Source organism: Bombina bombina, chromosome 1, assembly GCF_027579735.1.
Source record: "Bombina bombina isolate aBomBom1 chromosome 1, aBomBom1.pri, whole genome shotgun sequence".
NCBI classification, from domain to species: Eukaryota; Metazoa; Chordata; class Amphibia; order Anura; family Bombinatoridae; genus Bombina; species Bombina bombina.
In genome coordinates this window covers 823,916,372-823,932,199 of record NC_069499.1, presented here as the reverse complement: position 1 = coordinate 823,932,199, position 15,828 = coordinate 823,916,372, and the positions used below count along the sequence as shown (strand labels likewise).

At 39.0% G+C, this 15,828-nt stretch overlaps 1 pseudogene; it reads right to left on the bottom strand.

The window, feature by feature from the left end:
- Positions 1-14,408: 14,408 nt before the first annotated feature.
- On the bottom strand, positions 14,409-14,527 carry LOC128646214 (uncharacterized; annotated as a pseudogene).
- Between the last annotated feature and the right edge of the window lie 1,301 nt (positions 14,528-15,828).

Sequence of the window (15,828 nt, the reverse complement as noted above, 5' to 3'; positions counted from 1 at the left end):
CACTAACATTGTTCATCACTACTTTTTACCACTGACTTTTACCACGGACATATTTTTTCACAGTTTTTTTACACAATTATTTCTTTTATTCTTTTTTACTTTTTCAGTTTTTTGTCTCAATAGACACGGTCACATTTCACACTGTCTATTTGTTACACTGTTCACATTGTGAGGGGGTACCCCCATTTTTGTATATCCTTTTGTACTATATCTGTGCAATTATCATAGCACGTTTGCACTTTCCATAGGGAATACTGTTCCCATCCGGAGCTATATTTGTCCAACCATCATTTTGTATGACCTCATTTTTTACGATTACGTTTTCATTTTACATAATGTTTTTATAATGTTTTATATATTTTGTGCTTAATGTTTCATGGATCCATGTTTTTACTTATGTGTTTAACTGTAATAAATTGTATTTTATGTGCACTATTTAAAGGACACTGAAATATTTGGTATTATTCATTTGATGCGAGTATTTCTCTATCACTTTTTATCACACTTTTATCCTTGTATATATTATATATGGTCTAACCCCACCCACCATATGTCTTTTTAGTTCCCAGCCTATCTTTGGCGCTCCTAGGCTTCTTTTCCATTCTTTAGACTCTTATTTAAGGGTTAGCTAGGTACCCTTTTAGCACCCAGGAGCTAGTAGGAACATTGTGTAAGCGCTGTGAGATACCGTAGTATCTAGTTACAATTTCACCCCTAGCCATCGAACAGCAGCTACACCCAGGTATTCAGGAACATCATTGTAGTTCACCTCAACCACAATATTAGATATGGATGTAACCAAATCCATTAGACAAGAGATCACATTAGATATTAATTACTCCATTACACAATCAGAGGATAACACCCATGAATATTTGGACTATGCTACCATTTTTAAGAACTTAGAGAAATTACTGATACAAGAAGTTAAGTACAAAGCGGAGATTCTTTTTTTAAAGAAATGCTTAGAGTTTAACATCATACCTAAGGGACTAGTAATTAGGAAGGACTGTGCATTTCAGTCAGAGGACCCAGATTTTCTAAGGAAATGGTCCGAGGTACTAATAGAATCCTCCAAGAAATTGAAGCAGACCATTATAGATCACAGAGAAGCCTTACTGCTTAAAGTTGATATAGAAATCAAGGATACTGAGGATAGTCTTATTGGCCCAGATGGATTGATAACAGAATCTAAAGATTTTTTGGATAGGAAAGAGAATCTTACCAGGAAGGTAATGAAAATAAGTGAGGATATTACCAATAAGAAATCCAAAAAACTTAATAGAGAACTCGAACTCATTAAGAATAGAGAAAATCAGACTAACCAATAAATAGCAGAGACCGACAATACCCTGAAAGATGGAAATGATAATCTAGATTCTAATCATGAGGGGGAATGGATAACAGTTAACAATAAAAGTAGGAGACCCAAATTGGGACATACACCAGTAACAGATAATAGAGAACACAGAACCCACACTAGGGAAGAACGTCCACATTGGAACTATAACCATACACCGAGATCCAATAGATGGAACCAAAATCCCCTCCTTAGAGATAACTTTGGGACCCCAAATCATAACTACCGTCCGTATAGACAGGGTAGACCTTGGGAGAATGATAGTAGACCACATTGGGGATTCACACCGAATAGGCTACAATCCAATAGGGGACAATACCACAACAGAATGGCTAGAGAAGGACATTACAATAATAGGGGGCTTAACAATACAGTTCCACCACACTATAGTGATAGAGGACACGAACCCACATACCACAATTATCAACCAAGACAAAACAGACGATATTACGACAATTACGAAAAAGAACAACATAACAATTGGAGACAAGACAGACAACAGAGATACTATGATCAGAATGACAGAAGAGGGTATTGGGACCACCCAACCAACCACCCCCAACACCGTAATGCGTATAACCATTACAATCCATTAGAGTCTAAAATGAACCATGAAACACCGAAAACTAAGCTTCCCAATGAACAAAGGGAAAGATATACAAATCAGAATACCCCCATCCATGATAGAAATGAACAACACCGAGCATCTACATCAGGACACTCTTTTTTAGGGAAACCACAACAAGCAACCAAAGAATTGGAGAGGACTTCCACAAAAGTAAAAACTCTTGTCCAGAAGAACTCCAAACTCCTATAGAAAAAATAATACTTACAGAGGCAAGAGAGGGGGAAGGAAGATTAATAAGAGACTAACCCCTCCCATTTATATTGCCAATCCTCCAACCAAAGGAATATTCAACTTGAGTTCGAAAGAATTGACAGAAAAAGAATCTTCAATACTGAACTATGGGCTATCCTTTGCCCCATCCAAGGGCCTCAACAAATTTGACACGTTTGTGAATGCTAAAGAATTCGTTAGAAAACTGACATTAAAGAGACATTTTATGAAATCCCCATAGGAAATGCAAGGTAGATCATATCAAACTAACACAGCGAGTGATGAAGGAATCTACCGGCACACCGACTTGAAACCAAAATCCTCCTTCTTTCCAGTTACTAGCAAAGGTAATGCTATTGAGACATTTGACACGGTAGTGTGCAATGAGATTAGAGATCTTAAACAAAAGAGACTGAACAAACACAAGCACAACCTTTCAAAGGAACAAATCAATACCATCAAGACCCTTGAAAACAACCATAATCTCGTCATCAAACCTGCGGATAAAGGTGGGGGCATCGTTATCCTCAATAAGGTGGACTATGACCAAGAGTGCGACAGAATTTTGTCAGACAGACAAACATATGAAATACTCAGAGGGAATCCTATAGATGATTTCAAGAAAGAATTGGACGAAACTCTAAGAGAGGCCAGGGAGATTGGAATCTTGAATGACAAAGAATTCCAATACATGAGCATCAAACACCCCATTACGCAGGTGTTTTACTATCTCCCTAAAGTCCACAAATCATTAACGACACCACCAGGCCGACCAATTATATCGGGCATTGGCGGTTTGTCTAGCAACTTATCTGAATACGTGGATAAACAATTACAGAAATATGTGGTACAGTTACCATCTTATGTGAGAGACTCCACTCAAATATTGAATGTTTTGGAAGGTATAAAATGGGAAGAAAACTATATACTAGTAACATGTGATGTAACCTCCCTATATACCTGTATACCACACGAAGGTGGTATAGAGGCTGTCAATTTCTTTTTAAATAAAGATCCGGAGCTACCAGAACGACAAAGAAATTTTATCATCGATGGGATACAATATATTCTAACCCACAATTAATTTAACAACAAAGGAATATATTACAGACAAGTATGTGGGACAGCTATGGGGACCAGGTTCGTGCCCAGTTATGCTAACTTATACATGGGTTACTGGGAACGCATCTTCTGGGACTCATGCCCAGCGAGCGCGGCCACTAGTATTAGTTGACTACTAATACCAGTTTTACACTATTTATTGATTAATTGTCCCATCACTATCTATTTTTACAAATTCGATTTCCCTAAGAATCTTGTACCTACTCTCTTTTAATTTGAATGCTTATAGACTATCATTACGATTATATACGACGTTTGCTGATTTTTTATGTGTTCGATATTTTAGTTTTTTATAGTGTGACTTATTATGTATATGTAATATGCTGTCATTCTTATACTGCATTTTATATGTGTTTACATAACTTTGTTATATTTGTATAATCAATTTATATATCACATTTTTAGTCCACTTGTTTTTATGACCAGTCATTTATTGCATTTAACCAGCCATTCTATGTCTTTTAACTAGCGATTCTATATGTTTTTAGGATTTCCTATATGTAGCCATTTCATGATATATCTTCCTTGTATTGTACCTGCCATTATTAGGTCTTACGACCAATATCGCCAAATAGTACAACCGGAAGTGGTAATGATCCCACCGGAAACAAAATAAAGAGCGAAACCGGAAATATAATTGTAGTGAAATAGTACAACCGGAAGTGGTAATGATTCCACCGGAAACAAAACAAAGAGCAAAACCGGAAATATAATTGCAGTGAGGCACGCTCTAGGCACTTCCGGTCATACGAAACACTTAAGATATTTATGGCATCATTAATTCATAATTTTTTTAAAACAAACACTGAAGGGCAATAATGGATAATACAAAGAAACCATTTAGAAGGAATAATTTATTTATTCAATTTATTTATTCAATTAGATTCAACTTCCTTTTCCGGGTTAGAAGTGTTTGGCGCCAAATAATTAGCGCCAAAACACTGATTGGTTAACAATAACCATAAATAGAGCCACCATTATACACCACCTATAGTCTTGAAAAAGGCCCAGTTTTTGGGCCGAAACGCGTTGGCAGAATTGGTGAGCTTTTTTCCTACAGTTTATGTTCATTTGTTAGCTTTATTGCACAATTGTATATTTCTTTTACAGGTTGGATATAGGGATTACACCCAGGTTTTACCGGACACTTCCTTACCCACCACCTACACATTGTTTGGAACCTTCTTCTGAGGAGACCTGAGGAAGTTTTACTTACAACACTTATATTATTTGGAACTTTACATCACTAACATTGTTCATCACTACTTTTTACCACTGACTTTTACCACGGACATATTTTTTCACAGTTTTTTTACACAATTATTTCTTTTATTCTTTTTTACTTTTTCTGTTTTTTGTCTCAATAGACACGGTCACATTTCACACTGTCTATTTGTTACACTGTTCACATTGTGAGGGGGTACCCCCATTTTTGTATATCCTTTTGTACTATATCTGTGCAATTATCATAGCACGTTTGCACTTTCCATAGGGAATACTGTTCCCATCCGGAGCTATATTTGTCCAACCATCATTTTGTATGACCTCATTTTTTACGATTACGTTTTCATTTTACATAATGTTTTTATAATGTTTTATATATTTTGTGCTTAATGTTTCATGGATCCATGTTTTTACTTATGTGTTTAACTGTAATAAATTGTATTTTATGTGCACTATTTAAAGGACACTGAAATATTTGGTATTATTCATTTGATGCGAGTATTTCTCTATCACTTTTTATCACACTTTTATCCTTGTATATATTATATATGGTCTAACCCCACCCACCATATGTCTTTTTAGTTCCCAGCCTATCTTTGGCACTCCTAGGCTTCTTTTCCATTCTTTAGACTCTTATTTAAGGGTTAGCTAGGTACCCTTTTAGCACCCAGGAGCTAGTAGGAACATTGTGTAAGCGCTGTGAGATACCGTAGTATCTATGATGTAGTGAGATCGCCTCAGTGCCTGATTCAAGAATTTGGGATCTATGCATATTCTTAACTTCTCAGGCTTCTTTACAATCACCATGTTACTTATCCAATCAGTTGGTTCAGTCACTGTTGCTAAATGTCCATCAGCCTCATACTGGTCAAGCTGCGCCTTAACTGCCTGTTTTATGGCCACTGGCACATTGCGCGGTGCACATTGTACTGGAGGGACACTCATGTCAAGGTCAAAATGAACTTCCCCTGGTACAGATTCTACTGGCCCAGTAAAAACATCACTGAATTCCTTTAATAGCAAATGTTTTGTCAAGGGCCCTTTGAATTGATTGTCTATCACATTGAGCTCTGCGGGGATAGAGAAATGTATCAGCCCTAGACGCTCACAGGTTGAGCCGGATAACAGTGGCTTTTGGCAGGCTTCCACAATTTCAAACTCTAGCTTGTGTGTCCTTCCACGTATGACACATTCTGTCCTGAAGAGTCCTAGAGATTTCATAAGCTCACCTGAGTATAACTTTAATCTGGTGTCACTTTGCAGTAGACGTACTTCTGGTGCTAACATCATTTTGTCTCTCAAACACATTACATCACATGTTGCTCCTGAATCGAGCTGGCAGGATTGGGGCTTTTTATTTAAAGTTAAAGTGACAAACCATTTCTTTCCTCTGGCTTGCACAGTGCCGATCAATTCACTACTGTATATCACTTCAGCTGAGTGTGGCTCTTCCTCATATGCAGATGTGTTCTCAATGGTGTGTAACTTTCCTAGTGATGGCTGTCTTTTACTTGACAAACAAACATTAGCAAAGTGATTTGTTCTTCCACAAGACCTACAAGACTTCCCATAAGCTGGACATTGCTCTTTAATTCTTTGATGCACAGTCCCACAATATTTGCATGCAGTAGGGTTTGCAGTATTTGTGCTAAACTGGCGGCGTTGTTGCTGCGGTTTGCTTATGTGTTGTCGCTGCATTGCAATGTTTATGCTGTCGGTCTGCTGTCTGTCCTGTTCCATAACTTTTAGATGTCTGTCAGTGAGCTCTGCTGTACGGCATGTTTCAATGGCTGTGTTTAAAGTTAAGTCATGTTCTCTTAGTAGACGCCTGCGTGTGCTCTCACTAGCTACACCAAGAACAATTTTGTCCCTTATTAATTCATCTCTTAGTGTACCATATTCACAAGTTGCTGCCTTTTCTCTCAAGCGTGTAACAAAGTTATCAAGAGATTCTCCCTCTTCTTGTTTGCAGCATCCAAACATATACCTTTCATATATAACATTTTTAGCAGGTTTAAAATAAGCTTCCAGTGCATCTAAAATGGCTGTAACATTCTCTTTCTGCTCTGCTGTGAGGGTCAGATTATGCTTATACACAGGCCTGCATTCACTGCCCATGACCCTTCTCAGAGTTGCTGCCTGCACTGCTGCAGATTTCTCATTCAACCCTGTAGCCAGGGAATAATCTTCAAACTCAGCTCTGAAAGTTTCCCAATTGCTGCTGCAATCCCCACTGATTCTCATTTCCTCTGGGGGAGGTATGCAATTCATGGCAGTCATATTGTCTTTAAGTCTCTAAGCTCTCAAATATCAGGAAAAAAAACAAAAAACGTTTTAGGCTGTAACTCACAAAGCTGTGCTGTATCTTAAAGCTGCTGTTCTCCAAACAAGAGGCTCAGTCCTGATTTTAGTTACTTCTGACACCATGTTTCATGTATAGAAATAAAGACACTACAAGCTGTTAGTGTGAGGAATCATATTGAACTAAATAACTACATCCAGGTCAGAGGTAGGAACAGGAAACAGGAAGTAAAAGGCAATGAAATATTACCATAAACAAACAGAGTCACATTATTTGCATAATAACTCCATAACAACGCTGTCAGCATTTAACATTGCACAAGCATTTCTTGTGAAATTCTTGTGCAACGCTGCACCCTGCACATTTGTGGCCAATCGTCCGCTAGCAGAGGGTGTCAATCATCCTGATCGCAACTGATCGGGATGATTGTAGTTCGCTATTTCCAGCGACCCGGAAACTTTGCACAGAGAAAGCAGCATCCGCCGCTTATTAAATCCCCCCCATAGACTTAAAGGGACACTGAAGTCAAAATAATCTTTATGATTCAGAATGAACATGCAGTTTTAAGACACTTAAAACTTGCATTATCAAATTAGTCTTTTTATATGCACATTTTCTGGGGAACAAGATCCTACTGATCATGTGCACAAGCTCACAGGGTATATGTATACTAGTCTGTGATTGGCTGATGTCTGTCACATGATACAGGGGCCGGAACAAGGGAGAAAAAAATAAATTTGTCAGACAAAAAAATCTGCTGCTTATTTGAAATTTAGTGTTATTAGTGTTTAGTGTTATTAAGTGTTATTGCATTGTCCTTTTATTATGCACTTGTTAATTATGTAATTCTACTGCATGTCTGACTATGGGACATGAGGTCTAATGTGTCTTCTGTAGGATTTATTGTTTGCAGGGCCGTCTTTAATATTGATTGGACCCTGGGCAAAAATTTTCTTGGGCCCCCCACCCCATGCAATTTTGCTCTCCACCCCAACATCCCAAAAAACAACTAAATCAATTTTTTTATTATTATTAGCCCAGCGGTGGATCATCCACTGCTGGGCTAATCATTTAAAAAAAAAAAAATGTAATATGTGAAACTGGACCTAAGCAGTACTAATAAGTAAATAAATATATAAATTCCTCCACTGTGGATTCATTTAATATTCTTTTGAATGGGATTCTGGTGTGAGGTTAGCTGGTTAAAGAGATTTAGGACAGCCAACAGGAGCAAAGCAAGGTAAAGGAGGAGGCATGGAGGTGCAGACAAAATATAAGTTTAGTGACTGGAACAGCAGAACTACTATGGGAAGCTGTAAAATCTGAGACAGAGAGAAAATAAAAACTATAAAAATAAACCTTACATTAATGTGTGAAGTATCAGCATGACGCTATACATCAGCCACACCAGCACATGTCGCTTCTTTGCTAGGAACAAGTTCCCTCTCACCCTGAACTAGACAATGCTGCATGGGGAGGAGCGTGTGTGCACTAACTTATTCTTCCCACTGAACCTTTCTACAAAGCACTATTCCCCTAACAAACTTCAGTTAGTTGATCTTAGGGCCATAGCAGAAAGAGCAGGGCTAAGGGGACCAGTAGACTGGATGCTGTCTGTCCAAGGCTGCATGGATACAGTGTGAGATGAGTCACACAGCCTCAAGACTGAAGAGAGCAGTGTATGCAGCTGCACAGATGCTCAAATCCTCATGTGCCTGCCGCTCCAGCATTCTGCTGCATGCGCCTACAGTCAGCCCTACCCAGAAACAATCCCCACCACCAGAGCAGTTACCTGGTAACAGTGGTAACCCCAGTAGGACCTTTTCTGATGCAGTGGGAAATGGCTGGATGCCGAGTTAGGGCTTTGCATTCAGTGCTGCACAGTGCACATCTAAAACAGCACATGGCACTAGCTTGGCATGTCACATGACACCGGCACGGTCTGGCACAGTTTTTAAAAAAAATATAAGCAGAGTACTTTTGACTGTGACAGTATTAGGACTGAATGTGTGTGTTCCCCATGTCACATCAGCAGTCTCTTGGGCCCCTCAACAGAGACTGGGCCCAGGGCAGCTGCCCCTTTTGCCCTGTGTTAAAGACGGTCCTGATTGTTTGTATAAACTTTATTATCATAGTATTTATTCCAATGCAATTCAAGATCCCTGCAGAGGGCCGAGGATAATACAATTGAACTCAACGCTTTGGAAAAATCTCTCAAATTCATATTATTTGAAATATCTTGATAGAGGTAGTGGAGACTTCACTTTGTTAAAATACAAACAGTGTTCAGTTAGCAGTTGCAATTAGACATCCATAGCTCAAAGTATAAATTTAAAAACACTAAAGCATGAAACTGGTCAGATGTTTGGCAGAGGGGTTGATGCAACCTTTCTATACTAAGGGCTATTTGTTTTTTACGCTGTAAAGAAGACAATAAAGTCAGTGTTTTTAAGTTTATACTTTGGGCTATGGATGTCTTTTTGCAGCTGCCAAATTAACACTGTTAACACTTTAACAGAGTAAAGTCTTCATTACCTAAATCAAGATGTTTTGAATTCATTGGTTGTTGACTGTGGTTTTCTAAGTCCTAGGGAAATTGTATTTGAAGGAGATGAGACAATCTTTTCATGTTAGTTTAAAACACTCTAAAAAATTTAGTTACTTGTGGTTTCATTTTATTTGAGTCGGTGATTAAAAGAAACCTTCTTTCTATATGGTATAAAGCTGTATGAGAGGAGAGAGAGAAATAAGTTAGCTTGGGTACAAAAAGGACATACTTCTTATCTGATTGTTCCTGTTGAGATTAACAATTAGGGACAGTTGTGATTTGTGAATGAGCTGACAAGTTACAAATTCAGTGTGTTTACTGTCACTTGCATATGAAAGGGGCACGAATAGTACAGCTACAGTTTAAATTTCAAATTACAATTTGGTTTGAATTTGCAATTTCACATTGAACTGGCAGCAACAAACCTTGAAAATGTCTCAAATCCATTAAGTAGAGATTTTTGTTTAACAGTTCAGAAGATATAAATTTTACCCTCACAAACATGGTGGTATTTCAGCTTCATATCATGAAAAATTATTTTTTTAATGCATGAGTAATATAATTTCTCAGCACTACATTATCTCTTCTTGGCTTGATTTTAAAAATAGTGTTCCCATAGAGAAATATATTATATGGGGCCAATTTATCATGTGTCTGGCAGACATGATCCGCTGTAGCGATCATGTCAGCATACGCTGTCGGCATTTATCATTGCACAAGCATTCCTTGTGAAATGCTTGTGCAATGCCGGCCCCTGCAGATTCACGGGCAATTGGCCGCTAGCAGGGGGTGTCAATCAACCCGATCGTATGCCATCAGGCCGCTGCTTCTTAACTTATGTTTCCGGTGAGCCTAAAGGCTTGAGTGGAAACAGTTGCGTATAGCAGCATTCGGGGCATAATAAATAGGCCCCTATTTCTTTATTGCATATGTTTTACCAGTCAATAAAACATTGTTTTCAAATAATTATTTTTATTCATGGTTGCTGCCTTACAGCTCAGAATTAAAATAGGCAGAACTAGCTTATATACCCCTCTAAGTAAAAGAAGTATTAGGAGGAGCAAAAGTAACTGTTCAGTTTATGTAAATTCAGTATCTAAATACATCTTCTATCCATGATTTTATCAGTAATTTGCATGGCAGCTCATTTACATATTTGCTTAGGTTTTTTAAATTTTCTTTAGCAATTAGTCTTTTGTTCCATTTTAGGGCCATGTGAAATATGTTCACAAAGACTAATTACCCCCCCCCCCCTACAAACACTAATTACCAATTACTGGTAACAAATTGTTGCTACAACCACCTGCCTAACGTCTCCAAAATCATTTGCCAGAGAAACAATAGACAAAAGCACAATATGGATTACTGTGTGCTGTGCTACAGCGCTGCTCAGACTTTGTCAGGTGCAAACTCCCGTCAAGCGTTCCCGCTCACTGTGGGGAACATATTCTGTGTAGTTTGAATATGTGGAGCATGCACACATAGCTCAGGGGATTCAACAACTCTGGTAATTGTAGTGAAATGGGTCAGTGGGCTGCGTCGCTGCAGTAAGGAAGGACTGCCTTTCTAGTGCTGTGTATTGTAGTGCAGCTTATTGGCAAGCTAGGCTAGGCTTATTACCTCCCAACATTTCAAAATCCAAAAGAGGGACCCCCCCCCCTGAGCAAAGGTGTGATATGTAGTGGGCAGGAGCAGGGATGGGTCTGGGAAGTGGGCTTAACAAGTGGCAGAACATAAAACACATGCAGTTTTTTTTGTTTGTTTTTTTAAAGTATAAGCACTCTGATAACTGACTTTTGTTACTAGGGGGTCAGTGAGGTGCAGTTGCATCTCTCTAGGGCATATGTACAAGGAGTCCACGTCTATCTATCTATCTATTGGGTTCTTGTAAAGCACGGCTATTCACCCATAAGGGTCTCAAGGCACTGAGGGTTGCAGTTCAGTCGAAGAGCCAGGTCTTGAGGTCCTTTCTGAACTTAGTTAGGGTGGTAGCTTGTCTGAGGTGCAGCGGGCGGGTGTTCCAAGTCTTGGCTGCCAGGTGAGAGAAGGATCTGCCTCCTGCTGTGGTTTTCCTGATGCGGGGGATGACAGCGAGGGCTTGGTCGGCCGATCGAAGTTGTCTGGTAGGGGTGTAGAAGGTAACGCGGTGGTTCATGTATTCGGGACCAATGTTGTGGAGGGCCTTGAATGCGTGGGTGAGAAGCTTGAAGGTTATTCTTTTGTTGATGGGGAGCCAGTGCAGGTCCCGCAGGTGTTTGGTGATGTGGCATTGACGAGGGATGTTAAGGATTAGTCTGGCCGAGGAGTTCTGGATGCGCTGTAGTCTCTTTTGGAGCTTGATGGTGGTGCCGGTGTAGAGTGCGTTACCATAGTCCAGTCGGCTGCTGACGAGGGCGTGAGTGACAGTCTTCCTGGTCTGGTTTCCCCTTTTTACTCTTAGGGAGACCCAAGAGTAATTTGCATGAAAACAAGCAAATAGAGAGGCGCACTCAACTGAGACAGAACAAAAGCTAGAAAAACTTCTGTGCTTATCCACAAGGCCAGTGCCACTCAGGGGGCAGTCTCTTTTAGCACATTATGCCTTTCACAGAGAGCACCTGGGTAGCACTTGCTGATTGGTGGCTAAATGTGCTACCCAGGTGCAGAACCAAAGATGGGCCGGCTCGTAAGCTTACATTCCTGCTTTTTCAAACAAAGATACCAAGAGAACAAATAAATTATTAATATTAGGAATAAATTAGAAAGTTGCTTAAAATTGCATGCTCTATCTGAATCATAAAATAACAAAAATGTTATAAGGAAAGTAATTCTGTAATACACTCTCAGAAATAATAATATAAAGGTAGATAAAAGCAAGTTGTTTGATGTCAATAGACCAAGAATAAGTATTTTGCTTTGGATAAGTAATAGACTTGAATGATTTAATAAAAAAAGCTTTTATTCCTCACATTCAAAGAGAAATCCTTCAAGGTATTGAAAGATTTGTACTTCAACCATGAGCAACCTTTTTGATTCTGTTATTCTACTAAAGTAGATCACACAGGGTAAAATAAGCAAACTGTTTTGGTTAAGGAACACTGCTTATGGCTAAACAACTTTATAGCCTTGCATAGCCATGAAAGTTTGGCAACAGTGCAAATGCATTCCCTAGCACAGGTTGTCATCAACCTTGGGCCCCCAGATATTTTGGAACAACGTTCAGCTCCTAACGCAGCCCCATTGTATTTCCCATGATGCTGAGACACTCTTTAGGCTGTCTGAGCATCATGGGAAATGTAGTTCCAAAACATCTGGGGGCCCAAGATTGCATACCCCTGCCTTATTAAATAAAAAAATTACAGTACCGTAACAAAGCATGTATCAAATGAACACAAACTTTGCTTATTGTATATATTGGCCCCTATTTATCAAAGGTCTTGCGGACCTGATCTGACAGTGCGGATCAGGTCCGCAAGACCTCGCTAAATGCGGAGAGCAATACGCTCTCCGCATTTAACATTGCACCAGCAGCTCACAAGAGCTGCTGGTGCAATGCCGCCACCTGCAGACTCGCTGCCAATCGGCCGCCAGCAGGGGGTGTCAATCAACCCAATCATATTCGATTGGGTTGAATTGTTGCGATTCCTGTCCGCCTGCTCAGAGCAGGCGGACAGGGTTATGGAGCAACGGTCTTTGTGACCGCTGCTTCATAACTGCTGTTTCTGGCGAGCCTGCAGGCTTGCCAGAAACACGGGGCATCAAGCTCCATTCGGAGCTTGATAGATAGGCCCCATTGTATATTGCTATTTTTATTAAAGAAACAATCTAGCATAAAAACAAAATGCTCTACTTTTTTTGGTAGAACTTTTAATGACGGCCATTTTGAGAAATGGTCCCCCTATGGACTCAGCAAGAGAATATCCATAAGTATCATTGGACTGATTTCTTATCTAGCTGTAAGAAACAAAGTATTGGTATCATTTTCACCTCTAGAAGCGGAGAAGCTATGTTTTGACATGGGTGGATGCATATTTCTCTCCACTTAATATAGTTACAAGGAAGGCACCCTGGTTGCAGCTGGAGTATTGGAGATGTCTCTGCCCCTGAGAGATGAATTAGTTTATTTACTACCACTCACAAAATACCTTCTGCTGATTACTTGTGCTATAACTGGAGGATTTGTTTCACCAAGACATTCAGCGAGTTATTGAACTGGACACTAAGATGGCATCAGATGCTTATACCGTGCTGTTATGGATGAAAGGGATAGTCTAGTCAAAATTAAACTTTCATGATTCAGATAGACCTTCAATTTTAAGTAACTTTCTAATTTACTTCTATTATCAATTTTTCTTTGTTCTCTTGGTATCTTTATTTGAAAAAGCAAGAATGTAAGTTTAGGAGCTATCCCCCCCCCCCCTCTTTGACATGTGCAATTTTTGAGCAAGTGACTAAAACGTATATGAACTTTATTCTTAAGTGTAGTCAAACTTGGAAATGTTGTAAAGGTAGTAACACACAAACACACAGACACACTTATACACTGAATCACACACACACACACATAAGGATTCACATATAGAAATTCTAGCAGACACGCAAAGAAACACACAAACAATCTCAGACACAGACACCCACAGAGACACTCAGCACTTGTTAAGATTGACCTGACAAGTAATGAGGGAGACTACAGTTTGGTGCTTGTACCCAGCGCAAATTCAGCTTGCTCATGCCTTCATTCACAGCTCTGTAAACAATGTAAGAGCTAAGACGGGGTTAAAATTTGGACCGTAAATTAATAAATAAATAATGCCAGCACAGGCCCAGAATAATTCGCTGACCCATGACAAAAAATATACACGGATAATGTTACCTGCCTCTCTGTCTGTCTGCCTGTCTTTACAAAAGATAGTTTTCTTTATTCCAAATTGACATGTTCTTTTTTAGAAATTGCAAGATAGAGTTGTTTCAATGAATATCGCCACTTTCAGGATATATTACGCATGCATAGTTGCTTTAAAAATCAAAGAAAAAAAGTCTAACCCACCAGGTGTTCCCAGGCGGTCTCTCATCCAGGTACTGACTGGGCCTGACCCTGTTTAACCTCCGAGATCAGACGGGATCGGGCGCATTCAGAGTAGTTTGGCGGTAGGCATTTGGTGCTTGTACCCAGCCTGAATTCAACTTGCTCTTGCCTTCATTCGCAGCTCTGTAAACAATAGAAGAGCTAAAACTGGGTTAAAATTTGGAGATTTACAAGACAAAGTATGGAATTCTGATTATCTTTTTGTCAAAGAAGATACCAACTATATGATGACAACAGCATGCAGTGGCTGAAAGGAAGAGCCCTGAACTACAGACAATGGACACACACACACAAACTCAAACACAAACTTGCATATACACCCAAGGAAACACCCACAGAGACAGCCTCAGAAAACACACAAAGACATACACACTCACAGACACCCACAGAAAATACACAAAGACATACATACACACACACCCTCACAGAGAGATCCACAGAAAAAAAATACATACACACTCATAGAGACACCAACAAAAGCACAAAGACATAAACACTGACACCCACAGAAACACACACAGGAGGTAAAATGTCTGCACATTGCCATCTCCTAAATCAACAGTGTGTGACATGCATGATAAAAAAAAATAGCAGAAATCCCTTTTTAAAGAATCATATTTGTAAATATGCAAACAAAAATACTTCTGTGAATTCAAAATTGTACATTATTGATCTGTCAAAATGGGTAGATGAAGAAAATTTTGATCTGTCAAAATGGGTAGATGAAGAAAATTTTTCCCCAACCAAGAGCACCACTTCAAATCTGGTGTACAAATGTTCCCATCTGTCAGCTGTACTTATGGATTTTTAAAATGCTGAACTCTATATGGTCTTGGTGGAACCATAACCTGTGGCACTAGGTCTCATACCATTAAATCTGGTTAAATGCAGGATTTAGGCTTGTTTGTATGTATTTAAAAATTAAGTCAGCTGTAGTGTCAACTGAACAGTGTTAAATTAACCTGTCTCATTTCAAACACTGAGCAATCTTAGCCTGAGATTATAACATTTTATGCAGATGTAAAAATCTTAGATAAATGCCTCCTGGCATCTTGAAAGTCCTTGCATAAAGGGACAGTAAACTGGAATGTAATTAAAAATATATATATATAAATAAAAAAAGCATATCTATTGTATAGTCCTTAAATAACAATTGTATGGTCCTTAAATAACAAAACAGGTGATAGAATGGTTGTAAATGAATGTAACATGTATTTATGTATTTCTGTACACCAATGTATATGTGTGCTTTTTTTTCTCCTTAATAAAAATGATATTTAAAAAAAAAAAAGCATATCTGCCAAAAGGGCACCTACCATTTGTGTATTGAGGAGGAAACATTTATGCATGGTTTTAAATATAGAAATTA